Source organism: Rhinolophus sinicus, linkage group LG05 (genome assembly GCF_036562045.2).
Source record: "Rhinolophus sinicus isolate RSC01 linkage group LG05, ASM3656204v1, whole genome shotgun sequence".
Lineage (NCBI taxonomy): Eukaryota > Metazoa > Chordata > Mammalia > Chiroptera > Rhinolophidae > Rhinolophus > Rhinolophus sinicus.
This window is the reverse complement of record NC_133755.1, coordinates 140,604,844-140,617,577: the sequence shown is the minus strand read 5'-3', so window position 1 is coordinate 140,617,577 and position 12,734 is coordinate 140,604,844. Positions and strand designations below refer to the sequence as shown.

General features: G+C 45.2%; 1 protein-coding gene across 3 annotated transcripts in view; it reads left to right on the top strand.

Moving 5' to 3' along the window:
* Positions 1 to 1,560: 1,560 nt before the first annotated feature.
* FYN (FYN proto-oncogene, Src family tyrosine kinase) overlaps positions 1,561 to 12,734 on the top strand; it is a 204,055-nt gene continuing 192,881 nt past the window's right edge. Inside the window, exon 1 of one of the 3 annotated variants that reach the window (XM_019735019.2) lies at positions 1,561 to 2,053. The gene's annotated coding sequence lies outside the window, so the exon portion shown is untranslated. The remainder of the gene's footprint in view (positions 2,054 to 12,734) is intronic. The other 2 variants (XM_019735015.2, XM_019735017.2) reach the window with 2 other exon arrangements.

Below are 12,734 nucleotides of genomic sequence, written 5' to 3'. Positions count from 1 at the left end.
ACCTAAAACAGCCATGACAGGCTAGTACCGAGGAAAAGGAGTCCCTTCTCTTGAGATAAACAATTATCTTCTATGGAAATCTTCTAGTCCTAGTTTTGGTTCCACTTCTTGGGACTACAGAATGAATTACCAGACACATACTTTAAACATGGTTTCACTTATCATTTTGTTTAAGGAAAGAAAAAAATAAAAACCACAGTAACTATCCTATACTATCACCTTGAGTTTAGGTACTAACTTCTATTGTCCTCAGTTTCCTCATCCATAACATGGGGCTCATTTAACAAATGTTAGCAACTTTTTAAAAAGTGCTTTGTACAAAAAGGAAAAAAGTACCTGTCAAAACAGCAAAAGAGGCAGATATTTTTAAATTGCAGTTAAAAAATTAGTGGGCAGGAAAGATAATATTATAGATTTTGAGCACAGAAGCAGAAGCCAATTCACTTACATTTCTCAGAACATTAGATTTGCTGAAGGGGGATGGTAGGGTTCTTGCCAAAATCGTTAAGGAGAATCAATCAAAGCATGCCTTAAAGTAGAACTTTCAGTAAACAGGAATTACCTATGAAGAAAATCAGGAAGCCAAAGTGTTTCTTTTTATGAAGTTACATCCTGCCATAGAAAAGCTGGATAGGAAATAAGGACTGATGCACTCCCAAATGTATACTAAACCCGCTATTATTTCATCAAGGAAAATCTGAGCAAAAGCTCAGATTCAGTGAAGGAAAAAGAAAAAAATACATAAGAAGGCTGAATGTCATGAGAAACCACGACAACCAATGGCTACAAGTAAACATGATTTTGGAAAAAGCTACACAAACAAATCTCTACTCTGTGATTGCAGATTCCTTCATCACTGCCTGCCCTCTCTGCCCTCTCTCACCATTTCAGTTATACTTCTTCCAGACTTTGGCTTGAACGTAAATATATATGTGTGTACGTGTCCACGAAAATAGGAGACTAATAAATTAATCCTAATTTCCTCCTCCTCCTTATTATTAGTGATATTAATTGTGCGTTTCCAGGGCTCTCTTCGCTTTTCCAGGGTTCTGTGATGAGATTCTACCTTGCTTCTCACTCTTCGGTTTGATCAGAGAAAATGCTTTCAGCACCCTAACACTTTCCCAATTTATCTTTCCACCTTCAAATTAAGAGACACCCAAAAGGCAAGATAGCCCTTTCTTGAGACAGGTTCCCATGGTTTGGGGGGAATGGCAGATTTCTTTCTGCAGTGGCGGCTGCAACCTTCCGCAAAGCAGAAACTGCAGCTCACTCTCTCCCCTCCCTTCCCCACCCTAACCCACTACCTCACAGGTCCACACAATACTTAAAAACACACACACAACTCCTCCAACCTTGCATCCCATCCCATCTCAACACAACACGCCAGGATGCCCGCGGCCACAATTACGCTCAACCCACTCGGTGGCCCCACCCACTTCAGTCCCGCCCCCGCCTCGACACCAATGGTCGCCGCTTGTAGCTCCCGAGGGGCCCGTTGATAGGGTAGCGGGGCCTGCCACTCTCAGGGTGCGTCCCGCCCCCTCCTCACTCCGGGTTGGGGCTTGAAGGGCTGGAGCATCAGCGCTGGTAGCTGCTAGCAGCCGCGGCAGCAGCGGCGTGTCGTTGCAGTTGCGCCATCTGTCAAGAGCGGAGCCGGCGGGGAGGGGGCTGCCGCGGGAGAGGAGGAGGGGTCGTGTGAGCCGAAGGCCGCGGAGACCCGCCCGCCCGCTGGCCGCGGGAACAGAGGCGAGGCTGCCCTCGCAGCAGCGCGTCCTTCGCGGTCCGGGCGCGCAGCGCTTCACCCAGCGCACCGTGGACTGCCCGGGCGCACACAAAGCCGCCGCCTGAGCCGCACCGCCCGGCGGCCGCCGCCCGCGCCAGGAAGGGATCCGGCCGCCGGGCCGGGAACACCCGGCGCCGCCCCCTCGGCGCTCTTCGAAGGCCCACCGGCTCCCGGGCCCGCCGAAGCAATCGGAGCTGCCTGAGCCGCGCTGGAGGAGGGCGGGGAGAGGACCATGTGAATGGGTTCCGGAGCCTGAGTGCCGAACAGGTAAGCGGCCTGGGATGCGCTGAGGGAGGCCGCGGGGATGCTGCGGAAACAGGCTGCAGGCACCCCCGCGCTCCGCTGCCCCTGCCGTGGGGCCCCGCGCTGCAGTCTCTTGGCCGCCGCCGCCGCCTCTGGGGCGCCCCGCGGGGCTGCCGGGGAGTTGGCCCCGTTCGGAGTCTTCCTGCAGCCGAGCCGGAGGTACCTCTGCGGGGTGCGGCCCCGAGTTACCGCAGGAATAGGGGCCCATTTTCTCTCTCGTGAGCGGGCGCGGGGTGAGAATAGGAATAGGCTTGGAGACCAGGCTGGCCCAGACTCCGCCCCCGCCCTCCTTTCGGGGCCCCCCGCGGGGACCCAGGCTGTGTGTGTTGTTTCAATGTCAGGGATGATGTAACCACTTAATAATTGATGCCCCGTGCTACTTCGCTCCCCACCCCACCCCTGCCCCACTCTTCCATCTCTCGGCCTCCTCCTTCTGCGGCCGTCTCCTTACCGATCGCATCCTCCTGCCTATTTCTGGCACCTCCCTTGCACTTCCCCCATCCTCCCCTTCACTCTTCCTGTGCCACCACCCACCCACCCCTTCCCTGTCCCCAGTGCTGGAGACTTCGCTCCTCTTCCTCTGCTCCCCACCCTTTTTCCCTCAAGCTCCTTTCTCCTCCCTTCCCTGCTCGCTGGATTTCCTCTCTACTTCCCTAGATCGATGACTATTTTTGTTTGGTCGCCTCCCCTCTCTTATCTCTGCGGCCACCGGCGGAGGGGACTGGGCCAGAAAGAGGCCACCGAGCTTGGGCCCGGGCGGAGATTTGCTGGGACTCAGTGAGAAGAGGGATAATAAAATCACCCTTCTTGCCCCTCCTCCCCCAATAAATCACACAGACTCGCCGTGTGTGTGTGTGTGTGTGTGTGTGTGTGTGTGTGTGTGTGTGTGACACAAAGAGCTCTTTCAGTGCCTGGAGAGGAGACACACAAAGTACCCAAGGATGGGCGCAATGCTTCTTGTTTCTCTTTCCTGGGGCGCCCTTTCTCTCAGATAAAGCAGTTGATCTTCTTTCTGAGAGTCTTTCCTGCCACATTTACCAAAAAATAAATGGCCCCAGATGCAGGGTGGCAGGTGCTAGCGTTTTGCTGTATTCATGGACCGGTAGTGTTGACTGGCAGCCGCAGTATTTCTTAGATTTAAAGGGGAAACGATTCCAGCCATCTTAAGAGTTGCTTCACTTTCAAGGCAGCTAGCCACCTACCCCCCGCCCCCTGCCTTGTTTTAAACACCTCTTTTAGGGGTATAGGTACTAAGAGCTGGGGTAGGATAAATTGGTGTGGGGCAGAAGATTTTGTTTCTGAATCAGAGAATTAAATTGCTGTTTGATAATGAGTGAAGCCACTTGACTTGCTTCTTCTCTCAAGTCTGAGGAGTGCTAAAGTCCTTTGAAGTGAAATCCTGACTGCCCAGTGTTTTTGCTTTGCCCTTATATTCAAACAAGTTCCTGGGGGCATTAATAACACAGCATTAAATTGATGTTTGAAAGACCACTGGAACCTGCCTCCTCCCTGCTTCAGGGTAGCCTTCAGAGACCCACATCCTTCCTCTCACCAACCGAGTGACAGACATACCTTCCACCCTTTGTGCGCTTTCTCCTGAGTCCCTGCCCCATGGGTCCTGTGATGAAGAGGCTCATAGATTTTAGGAGGAAATGGTTTATTAACTATTTCAGGTTTTGGGTACGCTTAGTTAGGAGCAAAGGATGTATAGAATCTTTTGATTGAACTTTAAACCACCTGCTTGGTGTTCCTCTTAAACAGGAAATGTTAATGTAAATCTGGGGGCTTAATGTTCCGTTTTAGAAGCCAATGACTATTACATGCTTAATCGATAATGTGATAAGGTAGGTTGAAACGGTTGATTCCTAAGAGCGTAGCTCTTTGTTATAAGTAATAGAATGCTCTCAACTTTGTTCTTCAAGGTTTTTATTAGAAAAGAGTTGTTGTGATTCATTAAACATTTACTTCTGTACTTTCTAAGGACATTCATCATGGAACTTTTTATATTAAAGAAAGCAACAGGGTTAATGAGTTCACTGTAAAAAACAAAGGGTTGTTTGTTTGATGCCAGACCCAGGAAGGAAAGTCAGTGCACAGTAAATTCGCACTCTGTTGACCAAGTTAGGGACTTAATGATAAGTTTGAAAAGTGAACAAATGCACATTTGGCTTACTGTGCCTTTACTCTGTTTTTTTCTGGGTCTGGAATCTTCAACCCATCTGATTGGATTCGGTTCTATTTAACCTTTGGGGCCCAGCTCAGAAGTCATCTCCTCTGTGAAGCTTTCTCCATTCTTTCCCCTCCAATTTTGTTTTCAAATTTCAGCAGCAGGCATTGTTTGGCAGGGGTCTGTTGTTAGTTGATCAGCACATTGAGAGAAGGAACTTGGACTTGATTTATCTTGTTTCAACAAATGTAAGTTAGGTCTTTGGTATGTGCTAGACGCCTGAATTAATTAGGCTAATGTTAGCAGCTATAACAAGTAGTCCTGCAAAACTATAATAGCTCAAAAAGCAATAGACATTCCTTATTCCTCGTGTAATAGTTTAAAATGGGTATTTGTGATCATTGTGTGGCTTTCCTCCATGCGGTGATTCTAGGCATCATGCTTCACCATCCCACGGGTGCTCCATTGTAACCTGCTTTCAGTTGGCAGGAGGACAAAAGAGGAAATGGATGGAGTGCACCTACTTTTTAAGTGTCTTGGCCTGGAAATGGCACCCATCACTTCCATTTAACATCCTTTACAGGAGAGCTAGTTATATGGCTACATTTAACTGCAAGGGAGCCTGGGAAATAGAGGTTGACTATGTACCAGGTGAAAAATCAAGAGGAAATGTATTCTTGGCCAGCAGCTTTGCCAGACACCGCCACTCAATAAGGCACAGTCATTGCCCTCAAGGAGTTTGTAGGCTGATGAGAATTAAATGTAAACCTAGTGCCTATACCCATCACTGCTTTTGTTCTTTTGATTTTGTAAGTTTAGATCTTTTCATTTTAAACATGTTTCAAAACACCTTGCTTTTTGTCCAGTTCCCACTCAGCAATCCCTTGTAATGCAGTGATCTGAGGCTTCCTGTGTTGCTTTTGATATGTTTTTTTGTGTGTTTATCCAGGTGCACCTTTATTAGCTTGGTTTTTTTATTTGCTGATTTTAGGGACTCCCCAAAAAAGTGGGTAGGTGGGTCCTTAGAAATCACAGTCCTCCCTTCTCTTAATTGGAAGAGGAAATTAAGCGTAGGCCAGAAGAGAAACTTCTTGCCCCGCGTCATGCTTGTGGGAAGGGCATCTCAACAAGCCTGGCTCTTCAGTCCCCCCTTAGCCCCCAACATCACACAGCTGCCCTGACTTGTTGACTGTGAACCTTAAGCAGTCCAGAACTAAGTGAGCTTCACCTAATTTCCCAAGAACCCCTCTCCTGCACCCCCTCCCCACATGCTACCCGCTCTTAAGTGAGCTTCCAGAACTCCAGGAGTAGGGCGAACTGCTAATGCTCTGAATAGCCCCTGTTCTCCACTGGCCTCCAAACCGTTGGAACAATTCTGTCTGTACTAGTCATCATACTTAATAATGCACATATTTTTGCTATAAACAGTTCATTATATTCATCTGCTCTGCAAACATTAGCCCAGTATGTTATTGTGTGCAAGGCACTGGGAGATAAGGTTGTGAAAATGAATACATCTGCTGTCCTTGCTCTTCAGGAGCTTACAGTCTCCTGGAGGATATAAGAATGATAAATAATAGCTAACTTTTATTGAACATTCACTATTTGCCAAGCACTGTTTAAACTCTAATTTTAACACTAACGATATGAAGTGATTTCACTTGTAATCCCCCTTTTACAGATGGGAAATTGAGGCAAGGGAGGTTAAGTAACTAACTCAAGAGCACATAACTAGTAAGTGGTATGGTCAGGATTCAGGCCCAATTAGTTTAGTTTCACAGCCCTTGTTCTTAGCCAGTATGCAATACACAAAATTGATAATTAGAATGTGTCACGTGCCATAAGTGGGGGTTTGTATAAATGCTTTGGAAATTGATACTTATGGTTGTTGGGAAATAGAACTTTATATTTAAATTTTAAAAATGTTCATTTCTACCTCCACTCCTTCCATTTGACCCTCATCTATTGCTCACCTAGAAAATAAACAGTAAAATTCAATTTAAAAATGGGAAAGCAAAGTATGTTGATACTGGAAATACTTTTACTTTAAGCTGGGTTTTTCTAGTGATCCACAAATAGATCTGTGTGAGACTGTGAATTGTCCTGTATATTTACGCATTCAGCAGTGTTCACTCATTGCATCTACCCTGTGCCAGACATTGAACTAGATGCTTCAGGGGCGAAGAGGTCTGATCTGGCCCCAAGGAACCTACCTGTAGGAGGCAGTCTCTGACTACTGTGACAAACGCTGTGATTCTAGTGATTCTCACAGGAGCAACGGAGCATACAGGAGGGAACCTGGCCTCCACAAATGAGCTGGGACAGTGGGGTGGCCAGGCAGAGAAGGCTGGAGGAGGAGGTGTCTTCAAGATGAAAAAGAGGAGTCAAAGAGTAGGAGTTGCCTTGTTGAGTGTTGTGGGATGGCCATTGCCCCAGAAGGCCATTGCGTAGACCTTTTGGGAAACTGCAAGTAGTTCAGAGTGGATGGGGGTGGTAGAGAGATGGACAGAGGGAGGTGATGAGCTGGAGGAAAGCCTGAGAATATTCTTGTATGTATTTGGTCAGGAATGCCATTTAAGAGTTGTCAGTGGAGGTGCTGCTTTGATCTTATTTTAATTTATAAAGATCACCTGGCCACAGGGGGCCATTGAGCAGAGGTGTTCAAGATACAGGGAAGGTAGTTATGGTAACTCAGATGCTCAATAGATGAGGGTCTGAATGGTGCAAAAGAGACAGAGTGAAAGAGAGCGGGTAGCATGTGGGGAGGGGGTGCAGGAGAGGGGTTCTTGGAAAATTAGGTGAAGAGAGACCTGCAAACCAGCAATACAGTAAGAAAAGCAGGATGTGGAAAGTGACGACCGTATCATGGACATTGGACTTTCAGGACAAGGTATCTCTAGGCGGTTGAATAGATGGGTCTGGAATGAGGAGTAGGATTCAAATACAAATCTATTAGCAGCAAATTGCAAAATACTTGAAGCCATGGATGTGGGCTATATCCCTTTGGGCGAACGTGGGAAGCAGATAGAGCAGACAGGGCTGAGCAAGAACCTGGGAACAAAGGAGGAAGAGGAGCCCAGGCCCTGAATGGGAGAGGGGCAGCTAGAGTATTGGCGGGCCCTGGGGAGAGAGGTGGCCCTGATCCCCAGGGGAGAGGGTTATGCCCCAGAGGTTAAGCAAGATTAAGGATGACAAGTACAGTTGGATTTGGCACCAGAGATCTCTGGACCCAGGCAGAGCAGCATCACCAGAATAGGAGGTGGAAGTCTAAAACTCTGCTGCTCCCCAGACCAAGGTAGAAACATATATCGAAACCTGCAAAACATACAACCCTAAGGGACTTAACCATCAGCTAGTCCAGCGTGTCCATTTCACTTACGAGGAGAAATGAGGTCCATAGAGCTAAGTGAGTTGACCAAGGTGGCAGTGTCACCACTTAGAGCTAGATTGCAAGCCTTTCAACCCAGGACCATACTTAGAATAGGATCCTGATTTGCCCCGTCCCAGCTGTGGGAGCTGAGCCGAGTTACGTAATATCTGTGCCTCCCGTTCTTCACCTTTAAAATGGGGATAATAGTTCATACCTCCAAGGAGGATTATGTGTGAGGAGTCAATGCGTTAATTAATGTAAAGCACTCAAAATAGTACCCCACACATAGGAAACGCTGTGTGTTTGCTGCTGCTGTTAATGTGTATGTGTGCGTGTATGTATATACACAAAATATATACACAAAACACATGCACATATATACATACACGTGCGTATAACACATATGTCCCTTAGGGAAGAAAAGATGGAAATGTATTATGTGCATAAAAGGACATTTTGACTATTTTAGAAAGAGATTAGGGTGATTGCCAGTTCTGAATCAAGAGTTATGGGAAAAGGTGCGAAATTCATTTATATAGTATGATTGAAAACAGCAGTGTTAGCTTGTCTTCTGAAGAAATGCAGAGCCTTTTTTATTCTTGAAAATAGAAAACAAAAGCACTTTGAAGTTAGCCCTATAAAATGGTTTCTTTGTTTTAGTCAGATAACTGGAATTTTAACCTATTTACAATGTAAATCCCTTGAGTTGGACTTCAGAATGTCGTCATGACTTTCCGAAGGTGGAATAAACTATGGGGGAGGAAAAAAAAAACCTAAGTTATGACTTGGTTCCTATGAAAAGGGGGTGATTTGAGTTATTTAAAGGAATGCAATTTTGTATGTGTGTGTGTTTCTAGTTGAACGAATCTAATTTTGAGCTACTAAGACACATGTAGCCTGAACAGTATTATCCAAATGGATTTGGGTGACATACAGCGCAGACAACTTAGGCCTAAGTGGCACTCCGGACTTGATTAGAACGCAGTAATCCTAGAAGGATATAAATTGAACTGGATTTATGGTCTAATAAAAACGTGGGAAGAAAAGATAATGCCTACTGACTCATGAAACTTTAACAATGTTTATAAGGCTCTGAGTTGTTGTAATGATTGGACAAGAGCATTTTCCCATTCATCTCACCCTGCTTCTAGAATGACCTGCGTCGTGCCTCACTCTGGATGTGAAGCAGACTGGGGTCCTTCCTCTTCTTCCGTATTCTCAGGAAGCAGAGATCATCATATATTCTGCCCTTGTGGACCCATGATGTCAAGTAGCGCCTCGTTAGTTGGGGCAAATGTGTATGGAGTGCCTATTAACTGTCAGTTCTGGGAGAGGAAGAAAACTAGTATAGGAAAGTCTTAGCCTGATGGTTATTTCAATTCAGAAGGTGTTTCCTGAGGGCTGCTTATTTCTGGCCTTGTATTCCCCTCTGTGTGATAGTGTAAAAAAGCACATACCGCATTTCCCCGAAAATAAGATCTAGCCAGACAATCAGCTCTAATGCGTCTTTTGGAGCAAAAATTAATATAAGACCCGATATTATATTATATATATTTTATATTATGTTATACCCAGTCTTAAATTATAGTAAAATAATACCTGGTCTTATATTAATTTTTGCTCCAAAAGACGCATTAGAGCTGATTGTCCGGCTAGGTATTATTTTCAGGGAAACACAGTAGCATACCACAGCTCCTCACTAAATCCACCATAAAAATAATAATGCCTACCATTTTTATTGAACCCCAGAGGCTTTGTTAAGTGCTTTACATACAGTCATTCCCTTAATTGTAACAACTCTAAGGCAGATATTATTATCCCCATTGGTCAGATGGGGAGACTGAGGCCCCAAAAGGTAAAGTAACTTGCCCATTGTCACACAGCTAATCACTAGAGAAGCTAGGTCTATCTTGCTCCTAAACTCATGCCTGCTTTTGCTCCAAAGCTGGGGTTCCCTACCCCTGCCTGTTTTCCAGCCTGCTTGTCTTTGCTTTGCAGTTATTTCTGTGTTAAGTGTTGACGGTACAAAGCCACTTTGACTCCTTCTGATGGCTCCACTCAAGACTTAACTTTCTGGGAAGTAACCCCATTGGTCCTATCTCTGGGCTCCCATGGCACTTGGTTACCGCCTCATCATCTCCCTTGCCACAGCCTGACTTATACAGCCACGTGAAGTCAGCTGGGTGGGAGAGTGGGCAGATACTGGTCTTTTCTACTGACTTGTGAGCTCTTTGCAAGTCAGGGACTGTATCTTTTTTGTGGTTTGATTTCCCAACACAACACCCAGCACTATGCCATAAGGTATTGTCATTATTTTTCCCATGTAACAGGTGGGGAAACTGAGTCATAGAGCGTAAGTGTCACAGAGCTAATACAGCAGAGCTGGAATCTGAACCCAGGCAGTCAGTCTGGCTCACGAATCTATACTCTTAATCCTAAATTTGTTCCATCTCTTAAATAAGATTCTAAATTGTGAAGGTGGAGATAGTGCCCACTACGTCCTAGCCCAGTACCTCACACAGTCCACGAATCGTAAACATCAGCCTTGTTCTTCCATTCACCCTGGCAGAACCACTAACAGGGTCTTAGCTGATGATAAGGAAAGAGCTTTAGGGCCATGGCGCATAAATATCCTCTGAGGAACTTACAGAATGCATATCCCTAGGCCCTATTCTCATTCAGTAAGTATGGGGCGGGCAGGGTTGAACATTGAAGTCTTTTCTGTATATGAGAATGGCAGTGAGCAGTGAGAATGGCAGCTTCTGAGAGACGAGGAATGAAACAAACATAGGGAGTCTCAGCCACAGTGGTGGGAGCAGACCATGAAGTGTTAGAAAATCATCAATCAGCCTGAGCCAGAGGGAACAGCAGCCCAGAGGAGGCTGGGGATCAGAAATCCATCACAGAAAGACCTCTTACCTTGTATTTTTAAGATTTCTAAGTACCTGCTCCTTTTGAATGTGCTGGTGGGGTTTTATCTGATGAATTTAAGCACTTTCATTTTCTTCTGAGCTTCCATCTTTAAGGTACCCAAAAATAGTAGGCTTTTCATGGAGTTGTATAAGGATTCCATCTGCTTTATACTGAAAAGTAGGGCTTTAAAGGGAAATTAAAAATGAGCCAGATCGCCTTTCCCGCAACAAAGCCCAGGGCACTTTTCCCAATCCTTTCTTCTCTAATCCCCAGAAAAAGTTACTGACTATATTTTTGTGAAATCCTGCCCAATTTAAATTCTACTGAAAAGGTAAATAAACACCTACTAGTTCCTTCATTTCCATGCATCATAGTATCTCTTTAGACGCAATAACGATTTCAGATATTGTCACTTAAAATTTGGTTTTTGTTTCAATTTTAATTTTATTCCAGAAACTGTGTGATATGTTACCTATAGATAGCCACATGGATATTTGAAAGATGCCGATTTCTGTTAATAGTTTATTTTGTTTGCTCTCAGAGTTTGGAGGTTTTCACCTTTTTATTGTCTAGTTTATTGGCTAATCTCTTAGAAATACAAACTGAGCAAGCAGCTCATTATTTTCAGATATAGGAGCTTAGTTATCGATGAACTCTTTTTAACATTCTGTTATTCTGTATCTTTTATCATTGTTTCCTACTTGAAAATGTCAATTCTGTGGCTGTCCTTGCACCCTGTCTCTATTCTCTTGGTAAGTTATGTCCTTCAGGCTCTCTTGTGGTTTGCAAATTCCAGTGGCTTCACTCCTATACTTTCTCGATTGGTGAGGAGGTGTTAATCCACATCAAATGAATGTGCTGCTGATGGAGATACTGCTTCCTTTGCCTTGTCCCTTTATTAACAAGCCAATGAAGAGAAGAAAAGCCAAATTCCTTAGCCTGGTGTTCAGTGCCTTCCACTGTCTCCACGTTCTTAGTCATACCTGGCTCACCTCATTCATTACTACATTAGCACTTGAGAAGCCAGATGTCAATCTACTGTACTATATCATTAATATGGAATATGTGTTCTGCCTTTGTGTTCCTTTCCTGGAAGCCCTAACCCTTCTTTCCCTCAGAATTCTATCATTTTTTCAAGGCCCAGTTGGAACCCCAACCCTGGGAAGCTTTCCCTCGTCTCCTTGTTCTCTTGCATTGAACACGTATGTGTCTCGATTGCCTCCTAATAAATGATGACTGATGTTGTTAGTTAAATCCTGATAGAAGGAATCTAAGGTATAGAGCATTTTTGTGACTCGCCAAGGTCAGGTATCCAGTTACTAATTTAGTTTAGACTAGAATGCAGGTCTAGAAATCTATATCTGTGGGACCTGTTTTCTCAAGAGACTGTTGACCCCACGTGTGCAAAACTATTGTTGGCTGCTCCCCTTCCTGTTTTTCTGTCCTTCTGTAGCAGGTAGCACAGTGTCATTCGTAGTGTAGATGCTCAGCAGGTCTTTACTCAGGTAGGACCCGGGCAGGGCACTGAAATATACAGCTGGCTCCCCAGCCATTGGTGGGGCTAGGCTGCCATCTCCTTGGACATCGAGCGTCTGTAGTTTCTGATGGCACCAGATTTACTCTCTAACGACCCTCATGGTTTAGGTTCGGTGATTGTCCTAGACTATTTTCGGACCCACCATTGTATTTTCAGAACGGTAATGTGTTTCAAGACCTTTTGTTCATCTTAAGCTTTTTGCTAAAAATTTAGGGTAGTCAAGGAAATAGTGACTTCTTTGCTTTCTGCCATCAGGTTTCCATCAACAAGATTTTCACTAAAAACAATAGGAAGTCCCAGTAGTACACAGTGACATCCAAGACCAAGGTAAATGCAGAATGGTTCAAAATTGAGAGGACCCTGGAAGAACACAGTCGCAAATGATGGAAGAGGGAAGAATGGCAGCATGGACGGCTAGTGTTGTGCCTGCGGGAGCTGCAGAAAGCAGATGCTCACCTATTATGCACCTGCTCACTTCTGTGCCTCGCAAAGTAGCATTTAACTGTGTCCCTCAGCCATATAAAACCTAGCTTTGACTGTGGGAGTGCCTTCTTCTCTAGGCATTAATTTTGTTCACTTGGTGTTTTGTTCACTTGTTAGTGGCACCATCTGAAGAATCTCCTTAGCAGGGGAGGGAAGGGTTCCAGCCTATACTTAA